Below are 13713 nucleotides of genomic sequence, written 5' to 3'. Positions count from 1 at the left end.
ATTACAGCTTTGCCTCCCCATAACTACACACAGTAAATGAGCCATCTCCCTCAACTTTGGCCATATGAACAATCTACGAACATTCCTTTCACATTACTTTTCAAGTTGCTGATAGAAATACTAAACAGGCCTGAGACAAATACTTACTTTGAATATGCTTGGAGAATTCCAAATATGCCTTGATGATTTTGAAGTATTTTGTTTTATACGGTTAGGGAGCAATGTCAAGATAATGTTTAATGTAGCCAGGCATGGTGGCACATGCCTGTACTCCCAACTACTCAGGAAGCTGAGGTGGAAGGATGCTTGAGGGAGTTTGAGGTTACAGTGACCTATGATCATGCCACTGCACTCCAGCCTGGGTGACAGAGCCAGACCCTGTCTCTAAAACATAAAAATAAAAAAGATAATGTTCTACGTATTCAGGGGACTAATCCCTCACTTCCAGTTATTTCCTACAACAGGTTGATTGTAAGGCGTGGCAGAAGGGGAAGGGTGAGGTATTTATCTTGTGGTTTATTTCCTGGATTTTATTTTATTTTATTTATTTATTTTATTTTATTTTTTTTTTTTTGGTGAGACGGAGTCTCGCTCTGTCGCCCAGACTAGAGTGCAGTGGCGCAATCTCAGCTCACTGCAAGCTCCGCCTCCCGGGTTCACACCATTCCCCTGCCTCAGCCTCCCGAGTAGCCTGGACTACAGGTGCCCGCCACCGCGCCCAGCTAATTTTTTGTATTTTTAGTAGAGACTGGGTTTCACTGTGTTAGCCAGGATGGTCTCAATCTCCTGACCTCGTGATCTGCCCGCCTCGGCCTCCCAAAGTGCTGGGATTACAGGCATGAGCCACCGCGCCCGGCCTATTTCCTGGATTTTATAATGCGTAGGTAAGTTATATCGCCCCAAATTTACTGAGCCCAGGTCCCATTATTAAGAAAAAGCTATATGTCTCCAATTAAGATACATGCAACATGCAAATATTGGGCTTTTTAGCCATTATGCTTCCTGTGGCACTTGGACTTGAAACCTCAACTTCCATATTCAAGCCTGGGATGATCAAGGGGGTGGAGGGGAGTGTAGGGAGGTAGAATGAAGGGGTGCTGCTGTTGGTAGACAGATTGAGATGGCAAGGAGCCTAGACAAATGAAGATAAATGGAGTCAGAAGACCTGGGTTCTTGCCCAGGTCTGGCCCTTCTTAGCTCTGTGAATTGGGCAGGTCACTGAACATTGTCTACTAAGTAGGAGGTGTATTCGTTTACCATGCCTGGTTCAATAGGTTATCGTGGGAACAAAGGTGGAACAATGAATGGGAAGGTGATTTGTAAATATTCATTAGAGATGAGGGAAGAAGCTGTTGGGACTGTTTATGAGGGAAGAATCTGTTGGGTCTGCATTTCCAACCATCTGCAAGACTTTGCTACATATTAACTCTGCCTATCACTATGCATAATCCTTCCCATTGGCAAGATCCTTTGAAAACTGAGGGCTGTCTGCAGAGCCGCTTGATTCTGGTTATTGAGAAAAGCTTTTCTTGCCAGTTCAACCTAAGCCTGGGCCATCCCTAAGCCCATTTTAGCACCAGGTGGCAGAAAATAAGAAAATCTGAATGTAAAATATCTTAAAGAATCATTTTACATTTCCTGGAAGTCTCAGGGCAGGGGGTTAGCCCAGAAAGAGGAATCACACTCCCATAACACACAAAGAAACACTCTCAAATCCTACTTGGACGATCTTCTCCCCTAGGCCTGTCATGAAGACAGCTGCTCCCCAAAGTCCCTCTCATCTTGCCCCCACACTCTTGCCCTCTCCATCTCTGCCCCCACCTTTTACTGAACTTTTTCATCCTAATTTGGATAATTTTCTGATGTTTTTCTCCATCCACAACCCAAGCAGCCCAACAGCTCAGCTTTGTATGTGTATTAGAAGAAAATGATGAACCAGGCTCAGTGGCTCAAGCTTGTAATCCCAGCACTTTGGGGGGCCAAGGCGGGCAGATCTCTTGAGGCCACGAGTTCAAGACCAGCCTGGCCGACATGAAACTCCATCTCTACTAAAAATACAAAAATTAGTCGAGCATGGTGGCACACGCCTGTAATCCCATCTACTCAGGAGGCTGAGGCAGGAGAATCGCTTGAACCTGGGAGGCAGAGGGAGGGAGCCAGCATTGCGCCACTGCACTCCAGCCTGGGCAACTGAGGGAGACTCTGTCTCAGGAAAAAAAGAAAAAACAAAAAACATAAATACTTAACTTGTTTTCCAGCTGCCTCTGCCATGGACACAGTTTTCCAGCTGCCTCTCTCCTGAAGCTGTGTATGTGCTGGGGCATGGCCTGAGGACAGAAACATCTTGAAGCCTTTGTCTCCCTCCCACTCTCCTTTAGATCCTGGGAAGTGCGTGGTAACACCAGAGAGCTGCCTGCTCTCAGGAGCTGGAGGCCCATAGGTAGGCTGTAGGCCCCACTCTGTGGCCTACTCCCTTCCTTCTCTTCTCCTAATAACCGCTGCTCAACAAGTTTGAGTCCCCAGGCAGGTACGTGGCTCATAAATTGTTCCGCAAAGGGTAGCTGTTAAGATGACTAATAGTGTGCCATGAGCTGTGGGGGCATTCAAGGGAAATATGACCCAGCTGTGCCTTGGAGAAATTTAAAATCTATCAATGTGGGTGGGTAGAGTTTCTTATATTCTGGCACTGACAGAACCTCAAATATGGACAGAACAAAGGTCCAGTCCTCTGCCTTTCAGCAGTAAAAAGTCTTTAATTTACATATAAAGCCTTTGAGTCTTGGGCAAGTTAAGTCATTTTCTCAAGATCACACATTTGGCTGGGACAAGAACCACATCCTCTCCTAGCCTTCTGGTTCTCCATAAGACAACATTCACGTGTTTTCTATTCTTCAAAAAGTAGCAGTTGCCTTCTAAACTTGTCTGGTACAAAGTTGTAAAAATTGATCACTCTATTGTTTTGACTGCTCTTACGATATTTGGGTCATTTCAGACTGAGGCTACCTAAAATCCCAGAGCTGTGTCTCCAAGCCGGTGATAAACCAGATGGCAGAGGATGAATGTTATTAGACTCCATTTATCCAGAAGAGGATAGTTTTACCATTAAGAAGGAGGAGAAAAAATTAGTAAACAATGTAACAGCAACATGGCAACAGAGGAAATATTTTGAATGTATTAACAACATTTTCTTTTTTTAAAAAAAAATGTCACTGTGAAAAGGGGAAGAAGCAGGCAGTGGCCTTAAAAAATGTGAGTACGAACACATGTTGATTAAGAGATATCGGTAGTTCCATGAAGTAAACATAAAAGAAAAGCCAGATCAGGTTAAGACTCTGCCACTTCAAGGAATTAGTGAAGATGAACATAACCTATCCTTCCTTTTGGTCTCTCTGATTCTCAGGCAGGCACTCTGTCTCCCATCTCTCTCTCTCTCTCATACACACGCGTGCGCGCGCGTGCACACACACACACACACACAGATGAGTGGGATAAATACTGTCAATGCAGCACAAACCACCACCTTAAATCTCATAATCATTCTATTTCAAGGTTGCTCAAGTCTGACAGCTCTAACTACAACTCCAGAACTTCAGAAGTTTTATTTGAAGAGCTGTTCAGGTGCTATGTACTATAAAGGCTTCCGGGCTTTTCTCTTCCTTGCCTATAAACTCAGTTGAAAACTTCTTTTCTTCTTCCCCTAACTCCCTTAGAGGGCAATCTGTGATACCATTAGTATTCCTAAGATGGTGAACACCAGACTGCTGTTCAATTGACCAGTAACTTAAATCCATTTAAGTTTAATGGTATAGACTAAACTGCTGGACTCCTGGGTGCTAGGAAACACCACATCAGAAATATGCCATGTGGTTACTTAGAAAGATTCATGTTTGTGTTGGTCATACTTTCCCTGTCTCCCCTCATGGCATCTTTCTTCCCACACGCTTTTCAGATCTATCTTTTTGTTTTCTTTTGATTAATAGACTTATGTTTTGAGCAGTTTTAAGTTTTTCAGAAAAACTGAGTGGAAATTATGGGTTCCCATGCAACCCTCCCACAACCCCTTCCAGTTCCCTTATTGTTAACATCTTAGTGCATTAGTGTGGGACATTTGTAATCATTCATAAGGCAATACTGAAACATTATTATTAACTGAAGTCCATAGGTCACATTACGGTTCACTCTTTGTTGTTATACATTGTATGAATTTACACATACATACAATGGTGAATGACATATATTCACCATTACAGTACTGATGTGGTTTGGATCTGTGTCCACACCCAAATCTCATGTTGAATTGTAATCCCTAATGCTGGAGGTGGAGCCTGGTGGGAGATGATTGGATTGCAGGGGCCATTTCTAATGGTTTAGCACCATCCCCCTAATGCTGTTCTCATAATAGAGTTATCGCGAGATCTGGTTGTTTAAAAGTATGTAGGCCCTCCCTCCATTCTCTTCCTCCTGTTCTGCCATTGTAAGATGTGCCTGCTTTCCCTTTGCTTTCTGCCAAGATTGAAAGTTATCTGAGGCCTCTCCAGAAGCTGCTGTGCTTCCTGTACAGCCTGCAGAATTATGAGCAATTAAACTTCTCTTTGTAAATTACCCAGTCTCAGGTATTTCTTTATAGCAGTGCGAGAATGGACTAATACAAGTGTCATACAGAATAGTTTCACTACCTGTGTTAGCCTGTTCTCCCACTGCTATAAAGAAATACCTGAGATTGGGTAATTTATAAAGGAAAGAGGTTTAATTGGCCCACAATTCTGCAGGCTTTACAGGAAACATAGCAGTTTCTGCTTCTGGAGATGCCTCAGGAAACTTACAACCATAGTGGAAGGTAAGCAGAGAGCAGCACTTCATATGGCCAGAGAAGGAGTAAGGGCAGGGTAGGGGGTGCTGCACACTTTTGAACAACCAGATCTTGTGAGTACTCACTCACTATGATGAGAGCAGCGCTAAGGGGGAAATCTGCCCCCATGATCCAATCACCTCCCACCAGGCCCCACCTCCAACATTGGGGATTACAATTGAGCATGAGATGTGGGTGGGGACACAGATCCAAACCATATCATCCCACCTCTGGCCCCTCCCAAATCTCATGTTCCTCTTACACTGCAAAATACAATGATGCCTTTCCAACAGTCCCTCAAAGTTTTAACTCATTCCAGCATTAACTCCAGAGTCCACTGTCCAAAGTCTCATCTGAGACAAGGTTAGTCCTGTCTGCCCATGAACCTGTAAAATCAAAAACAAATTAGTTATTTCTAAGATACAATGGGGATACAGGCACTGGGTAAATACTCCTGTTCCAAAAGGGAGAAATCAGACAAAAGAAAGGGACTACAGGCCCCATGCAAGTCCAAAATCCAGCAGGGCAGTCATTAAATCTTAAAGCTCCAAAATAATCTCCTTTGACTCCATGTCTCACATCTAAGGCACACTGTATGAGGGATGGGCTCCCAAGGCCTTGGACAACTCCACCCCTGGGTCTTGCAGGGTTCAGCCCCCACAGCTGCTCTCATGAGCTGGTGTTGAGTGTTTATAATTTTTCCAGGTATAGAGTGCAAACTGCTGGTCAATCTACCACTCTGGGGTCTGAAGAACGATGGCCCTCTTCTCACAGCTCCACTAGGCAGTGTCCTACTGGGAACTCTGTGCAGGGGCTCCAACCCCACATTTCCCCTCTGCACTGCCCTAGTAGAGGTTTTCTTTGAGGGCTCTGCCCCTGAAGCAGGTTTCTGCCTGGACATCCAGGCTTTTCCATACATCCTCTGAAATCTAGGCAGAGGCTCCCAAACCTCAGGTCTTGTATTCTGAGCACTCACAGGCTTAACACCAGGTGGAAGTCATCAAGGTTTATGGCTTGCACCGTATGAATCCTTTGGGCTTTGAGCCCATCTGGAGTTAGAGCAGTTGGGATGCAGGGCTTCATGTCCTTGAGCCACATCTGGAGCTACAGCAGTTGGGATGCAGGGCTTCTTGTCCTGGGGCTGCACAGTGCAGCAAGGCCCTGGGCCTGGCTGGCCCATGAAATCATTATTTTCTTCTAGGCCTCTGGGCCTGTGATGGGAGAGGCTGCAGCAAAGATCTCTGAAATACTTTTGAGGCATTTCCCTCATTGTCTTGGCTATCAGCATTTGCCTTCCTTTTAGTTATGCAAATTTCTAAGTTATCTATTCTAGTTATTTCTAAGATATAATTCAAGCAGCCTGCTTGAATTCCTCCCCTGAAAGTGGGTTTTTTCTTTTATACCATATGGCTAGGCTGCAAATTTTCCAAACTTTTACACTCTGCTTCCCTTTTAAATATAAGTTTCAGCTTCAGGTCATTTATTTCCTCACACATATAAGCATGGGTTGTTAGAGGCAGCCAGGCTGATTCTTGAACACTTTACTGCTTAGAAATTTCTTCCACCAGGTACCCTAAATCATCATTCTCAAGTTCCAAGTTCCACAGATCCCTAGGACAGGGTCACAATGCCTCCCAGTCCTTTGCTAAGATATAACACATGTGATCTTTGCTCCAGTTCCCAAATAAGTTCCTCATTTCCACCTGAGCCCTCCTCGGTCTGGACTTCATTGTCCATATCACTATTGGCACTTTGGTCACAACTATTCAACAAGACTCTAGGAAGTTCCAAATTTTCCCACGTATTCCTGTCTTCTTCTGAGCCGCCACACTCTTCCAACCCATTATCCAATTCCATAGTCACTTCCACATTTTCAGGTACCTTTATAGCAATGCTCCACTCCTCAGTTCCAACTTTCTGTATTAGTCCATTCTCACATTGCTATAAAGAAATACCTGAGACTGGGTAATTTATAAAGGAAAGAAGTTTAATTGGCCAGCAGTTCTCCATGCTATACAGGAAGCATTGCGGATTCTGCTTCTGAGGAGAACTTAGGAAACTTACAATCATGGTAGAAGGTAAAGAGAGAGCAGCACTTCACATGGCCAGAGAAGGAGCAAGAGAGAGAGGGGCAGGAGGTGCTACACCAGATGGTTTTAAACAACCAGCACTGACTCATTATGATGAGAGCAGCACTGAGGGGGAAATCCGCCCCCGTGATCCAATCACCCCCACCAGGCCCCACCTCCAGCATAGGGGATTACAATTGAACGAGATTTGGGTGGAGACACAGATCCAAATCATATCACTGCCCTAAAAATCCCATGTTCAAACTATTCATCCTTCCCTTCTTCCCTTCCCTCAAACTCCTAGAAACCACTGTTCTTTTTATTATCTCCATATTTCCACAATGTTATATATTAATCATTAAAATGATGTAGTATGTAGATGTAGTCTTTCAGATTGGCTTATTTTACCTAGCAATACGTATTTAAGGTTATCCGTGTCTTTTCATGGTTTGCTAGCTCGTGGCCTTTTAGTGCTAATATTCTATTGTATGGATGTACTACAGTTTGTTTACCCATTAACCTATTAAAAAACACCTTGGTTGCTTCCAAGTTTTGGCAATAAAGAATAAAGCATGTGCTCGTTTTAGTGGGGGCATGTTTTTAATTCATTTGGGAGTACCAAAGAGTACAATTGCTGGATCTTATGGTAAGAGAATGTTTACTTTTTAAGAAACTGCCAAACCGTCTTCCAAAGTGGCTGTACCGTTTTGCATTCCTGCCAGTAATGAATGAGAGTTTCTGTTGCTCCACATTCTTGCCAGCTTTTGGTGTTGTTACTGTTTTGTATTTTACACCTTCTAGTAGGGTATAGCAGTATCCCATTTGTTTATTTGCCATTGGTATACAGGCACACTTCAGAGATATTGTGGGTTCAGTACCAACTGCCACAATAAAGTGAACATCTCCATAAAGCAAGTTGCATGAATTTTTTGGTCTCCCAGCACATATAAAAGTTACATTTACACTATATTATAAGTGTCTATTAAGTATGCAATAGAACTATGTATTTTTTTAAAGTACATACCTTAATTTAAAAACATTGCTAAAAATGGTAACAATCATCTGAGACTTCAGTGAGTCATAATTTTGTTGCTGGTATAGGGTTTTGCCTCAATGTTGGTAGTTGCTGACTGATCAGGGTGGTGATTGCTAGAAGGTGGAATGGCTCTGATATTTTAAAAAATGGGAAAAAACTCAAGTTTGCCACATCAATTGACACTTCCTTTCACAAAATATTTCTCTGTAGCATGCAAAGATGTCTGTTAGCATTTTACCCACAATAGAACTTCTTTCATCCTCTCCAACTGTGCTGCTTCTTTGTCACCTACAATCATATAATATTCTAAATTCTTTGTTGTCATTTCAACAATGGTCACATCATCTTTACCAGGAGTAGATTCCATCTCAAAACAAAACAAAACAAACAAACAAACACTTTCTTTGTTCATCCATAAGAAGCAATTCCTCATTCCTTCAAATTTGTTGATGAGATTGCAGCAATTCAGTCACATCTTCAGTCTCTACTTCTAATTCTAGTTCTCTGCCATTTCCACCACCATCTGCAGTGACTTCCTCCACTGATGTTTTGAACCCCACAAAGTCATCCTTGAGGATTGGAATCACCTTCTTCCAAACTTCCATTAATGTGGATATTTTTACCTCCTCCCATGAATCATGAATTTTCTTAATGGCATCTAGAATGGTGAATCCTTTCCAGAAGGTTTTCAGTTTACTTTGCCTAGATCCGTCAGAGGAATCACTGTCTGTATCAGTGATAGCCTTACAAAATGTATTTCTTAAATAAACTTGAAAATCAAAATTACTCACTGCTCCATGGGTTGTGGAATGGATGTTGTATTAGCAGGTATAAAACAACATTAATCTCCTTGTATAGGTCTTGGGTGACTACGTACATTGTCAATGAGCAGAAATATTTCAAAAGAACTTTTTCTTTTTTTTTTTTTCTGAGTAGTAGGTCTTGATATTGGGCTTAAACATTAGTAAACCATGCTGTAAACAGATGCATGATCATCCAGGATTTGTTATTTCATATATAGAGTATAAGCAGAGTCGATTTTGCAAGATTCTTTTTATTTTATTTTATTTTTTAATTGAGACAGGGTCTTGCTCTGTCACCCGGGCTGGAATGCAGTGGCATGATCATAGCTCACTGCAACCTCGATCTCCCAGGCCCAGATGATCCTCCTTCCTCAGCCTCCCAAGTAGCTGGGACTACAGGCATGTGCTACCATGCCCAACTAAAGATTTAGCATAATTCTTAGGGTTTTCAGAATGGTCAGTGAGCATTGGCTTCAACTTAGAGTGACCAGCCACATTAAAGTGATTAGCCCCTAACAAGAGAGTCAGCCTGTCCTTTAAAGCTTTGAAGCCAGGCATTGATTTCTCTCTAGCTATGAGAGTCATAGATGGCATCCTCTTCTAACAGAAGACTGTTCATCTACACTGAAAATCTGTTTAATGTAGCCTCCTTCATCAATTATCTTAGCTAGGTTTTCTGTATAACTTAGTGTAGCTTCTCCATCAGCACTTGCTGCTTCACCTTGCACTTTGCAAAGACTATCAAAATGAGACACAAAGACATGAAGTGCGCACCTGCTGTTGGAAAATTGAGGCCAATAGACTTGCTCAGTGCAGGGTTGCCACAAACCTTCACTTTGGAAAAAAAAAAAAATGCAGTATCTGTGAAGCCCAATAAAGTGAAGTGCAATAAAATAAGGTAAGCCTATATTTTCCTTGGTGAGGTGTCTTTTTAAGTCTTTTGCCCATTTTGGATACCAGTACTTTATCAGATCTGTGTTATGCAAATATTTTATCCCATTCCATGGCCTATTTGTTAAATAAAATTATAGGACTCTATTGTTTTATTTTCCTTTCTTCTTTATTAGTTTTTTTCTTTTCTTTTTCTTTCTTTCTTTTTTTTTTCCTTTTTCATGTGAAAAAGGTTTAGAGGGAGGCACATCGCACACACAATCATGAACACCCAATCATCACACTTATGAACTACGAAAGGAGAAGGCTACTGTTTTGGACTAAGCTCCTGTGCTAGGCCCCAACAGACCAGACTAAAAATCAAAAGGGAGTCACTCATGCAGTGTTTCCAAGTTACTAAACTAAGTTGTTATCTAACCTTTAAGAAATCAGGAGAGATAACAGTCATTTTCCAAAACAGGCCAGTTTCAATCTTTAATTGGCATGATAATGATGATAAGTTCCCTCTGCTTTAATCTTTACACAGAAAGGGTAGCCAAAAGTAACCTGATGCTAACTCATCCATTATCTTTCTATTATTGTTTTGTTTCCTTGTCTCTGCCTTACAAGGAAAGTAACTTTGCAATGACCAATCTGCTTTCTTCAGCCTTTTCTGTCTATAAAGCCAACCCCCACTGTTCAGCTCATTGGAACACTTACTCTGTTTTGTAGGATGAAGTATTTCCCGATTCTAGAATCACAATGTAAACCAAAAAGTATCTGAGACAAGTCACAATTAATTCAGGAGTTTATTTTGCAAAGGTTAAGGACGTGCCTATGACACACCTCACGAGGTCCTGATGACGTGTGGCCACAGTGGTTGGCTTGCAGCTTGATTTTATACATTTTTAAGGAGACATAAGACATCCATCAATACATGTAAGATGTACATTGGTTCAGTCCAGAAAGGTGTGACAACTGAAAGTGGGGGATCCCAGGTCATATGCAGATTCAAAGATTTTCTGACTGGCAGTTCATTCAGTTACTACTTAAAGATCTGAAATTTAAGCAAGGTGCGGTAGCTCACACCTGTAATCCCAGCACTTTGGGATGCCAAGGTGGGCGGATCACCTGAGGTCAGGAGTTCGAGACCAGCCTGGCCAACATGGTGAAACCCCATCTCTACTAAAAATACAAAAATTAGCCATGTGTGTTGGTGGGTGCCTGTAATCCCAGCTACTCCAGAGTCTGAGGCAGGAGAATTGCTTGAACCCAGGAGGTGGAGGTTGCAGTGAGCCAAGATCACGTCATTGCACTCCAGCCAGGCGACAAGAATGAAACTCAGTCTCAAAAAAAAAAAAAGATCTGGAATTTTTTTTAAAAAGGCATATCTGGGTTATGATAAGGGGTTGTGGAAACCAAGATTTTATGCAGTTGAAGCCTCCAAGTAGCAGGCTTCAGAGAGAATAGATTGTAAATGTTTCTTATCAGACTTAAAGAGCCTGTTCTGTCAGTCTTAGGGTCTGTGTTGATGTTAATTGTAATGAGGCATATCCAACTCCCCCTTCCCATCATGGCCTGAACTAGTTTTACAGCTTAACTTTGGAATAAGTTTTACAGGTTAACTTTGGCTGAGAGGAGGGGTCCATTCAAATGGTTGGGGGGCTTAGAATTTTATTTTTGGTTTACAGCAATAAAGCCAACTCAGATCATTAAACTACATTTGTTGTAATTTTATGTTTTGATAGAGAAAAGATCTACTTATTCTTCTAAATTGAATGACTTCTCTATCCTTTTTCCTCCCTGTTTTCTTGGAAAGGTCTTCTCTATTTCTGAAAACTGGAGAAAAGGAAGCCTCTGTATCGAAACTCTCAAGTGTCCTAGGAAGGAAATCAAGCAAAGCAGAGTCCTGAAACAACCTGACAATTCCAGTTCTAAAGAGAATCGATTACTAACAGCTATGGCACTGGGCCCAGAAATAGAAGTGCTCCAGCCTCTGCAAAGCCCAGAATGAAACACATAGGGGCAAAGGGGAAGACTTCCCTGAAAATGACTGATACAAAATCAGATTAATCAGAGAAAACGCATACAAATGTATTTATCATGGTTTTATGGGACATAGGAGGCTTCAGAATGAAAACCCAAAGATACAGGGGAAACTGTTCGTTTTTATGCTTAGGTTCAACAAAGTATGGACAGCTGTGTAGAAATATGATCGAGCAAAAAGGATATGAGCTAATGGTAATAGACTCCGTGGGGAAACCCAGCAAAACATTTTCTTTCAGGTTCTTCTTGGCTTCTGTGTAGGATTCCTGCCTTCTGGGTATGGGCAGGACCCTCTCTGGAATAGAGTTCTTATAACCTACAGTCAAACAAGGTAGATCAGATCATTTCTTTATTTCTTTTCTTTTTTTTTTTTTTTTTTTGAGACAGGATCTTGCTGTGTTGCCCAGGCTGGAGTGCAAAGGCACAAGCACATGGCTCACTGCAACCTCCAATGCCTAGGCTCAAACAATCATTCTGCCTCAGTCTCCTGCCTCAGTCTCCTGCTAATTTTTTTATTTTTATTTATTTAATTTTTTTTTTTTTAGAGCAGAATGTCACTATGTTACCCAGGTTGGACTCGAACTCCTGACTTTGAGCGATCATCCCACCTTGGCCTCCCAAAGTGCTAGGATTACAGGCATGAGCCCCTGCACCTGGCCGAAATAATTTCTTTATGGCCAGTTTTTATACAAAAAGGCAGGGGAACGGATATTAGAGTAATATGTTTTGGTCTTATGCTGGTTTTGGCGGAAAAGCAGTTCTGTTTTCTATGACCCCCCTTGGGGAAGAGGACTTCTACTTTCCATGGCTGGCCTTAGGGGAAAATGAGGGGCCAGAAACAGGTCAGGAAAAGGTCAGAGAAAAACTTTTGCTTCTGAGGCCTTCGTTTTAAGATACCATTTTCTGAGTCCTAACAAGCATCATATAAGAATATGGAACCTGTAAGCAGATTTTAAATTCTCAGAGAGAAAGAGCTCCAGGCGCAAGGGTGGGTGTAGTACTACTCAGTTGCCCATTTTCTTCATTCACAGGGCCTGAGAAACCTGTGGCTGAGAAGCTGCTGGACCAGCTGGTCCTCATCAGCCCATAAATACTGCATGCAAAAAGGATTAATAAATCAAATCTAAGCGAATTAAGAAGGGATATGACTAGATCTTACAATTTAGTTCATTATTTTCCAAATTGGCTCATCTCTGGACTGTATTAAAGAAATTGTTGGTGTTATCTGACACATCCCAGACTACCAGAAGAGGGAACGTCGCAGCATTAACGACAATCACGTGTGCACATATGCAGGGAAGACTCAGAAAGACCAAGAAAGTACTCGAGGTAATGGAGACCCAAGACATGGTGATTCCAAAAGAGAAGCCTGCAGTCTTGTTCTAAACTGTACAGTCTCACATTTGCCCTGGTTACCCTGTGGAAACAGGACAGACTCGTTGGATAGGTTTTACCCATTTGTTGGCTTTTCACTGTTGCCAAATACAGGTCTCAGGAATTGCGTTTTGTTGCTGGCTTACTCTCGGTGCCTTTTTGAACCACTCTCTATTAGGCACAGTAAAATAGAAGGAAATAGCCCCTATTACATTGTAATGAGTGGCCCCTATAAAATTAGCAATAATCAGCTGGTGGGGCAAAGCCATGAGGACTCATCTATGGGGCAAATTGCTGCCTGCTATCCCCTACCCACATCATTCAAAATAAAATAAAACCATAAATAAGTAGAAGAGTTCAAAAAAGTCTGATATTTCTTATGACAACTACATCAACGCTTTTGTATTTGTATATAAAATAAAGTATCTCTCTCTCTCTTTCTCTCTTCTTTCTCTCTCTCTCTTTCTCTTCCCCCTCTTTCTTTCTCTCTCTTTCTATCTTTCTCTCTCTGTCTCTCTCTCTCTTTCTCTCTCTTTGTCTCCCCTCTTTCTTTCTCTCTCTCTCTCTGCCTCAGCGGCTGGCAACCTCAACATGGGCTTGTAGCTGACTTCAAGGATCCCGGCTGGAAGGTCCCAGCTACATCCTGGGGTCCATTCCATAATTACC

The 13713-nt window shown here is 42.1% G+C and overlaps 1 pseudogene; it reads right to left on the bottom strand.

Annotated features, from left to right (window-relative positions):
- Positions 1-9865: 9865 nt before the first annotated feature.
- LOC123573273 (small nucleolar RNA U13) lies at positions 9866-9951 on the bottom strand (annotated as a pseudogene).
- Between the last annotated feature and the right edge of the window lie 3762 nt (positions 9952-13713).

The sequence above is a fragment of the Macaca fascicularis genome, chromosome 4 (assembly GCF_037993035.2).
Source record: "Macaca fascicularis isolate 582-1 chromosome 4, T2T-MFA8v1.1".
Lineage (NCBI taxonomy): Eukaryota > Metazoa > Chordata > Mammalia > Primates > Cercopithecidae > Macaca > Macaca fascicularis.
The sequence above is the reverse complement of the archived record's forward strand: the minus strand, read 5'-3'. Positions and strand labels throughout refer to the sequence as shown.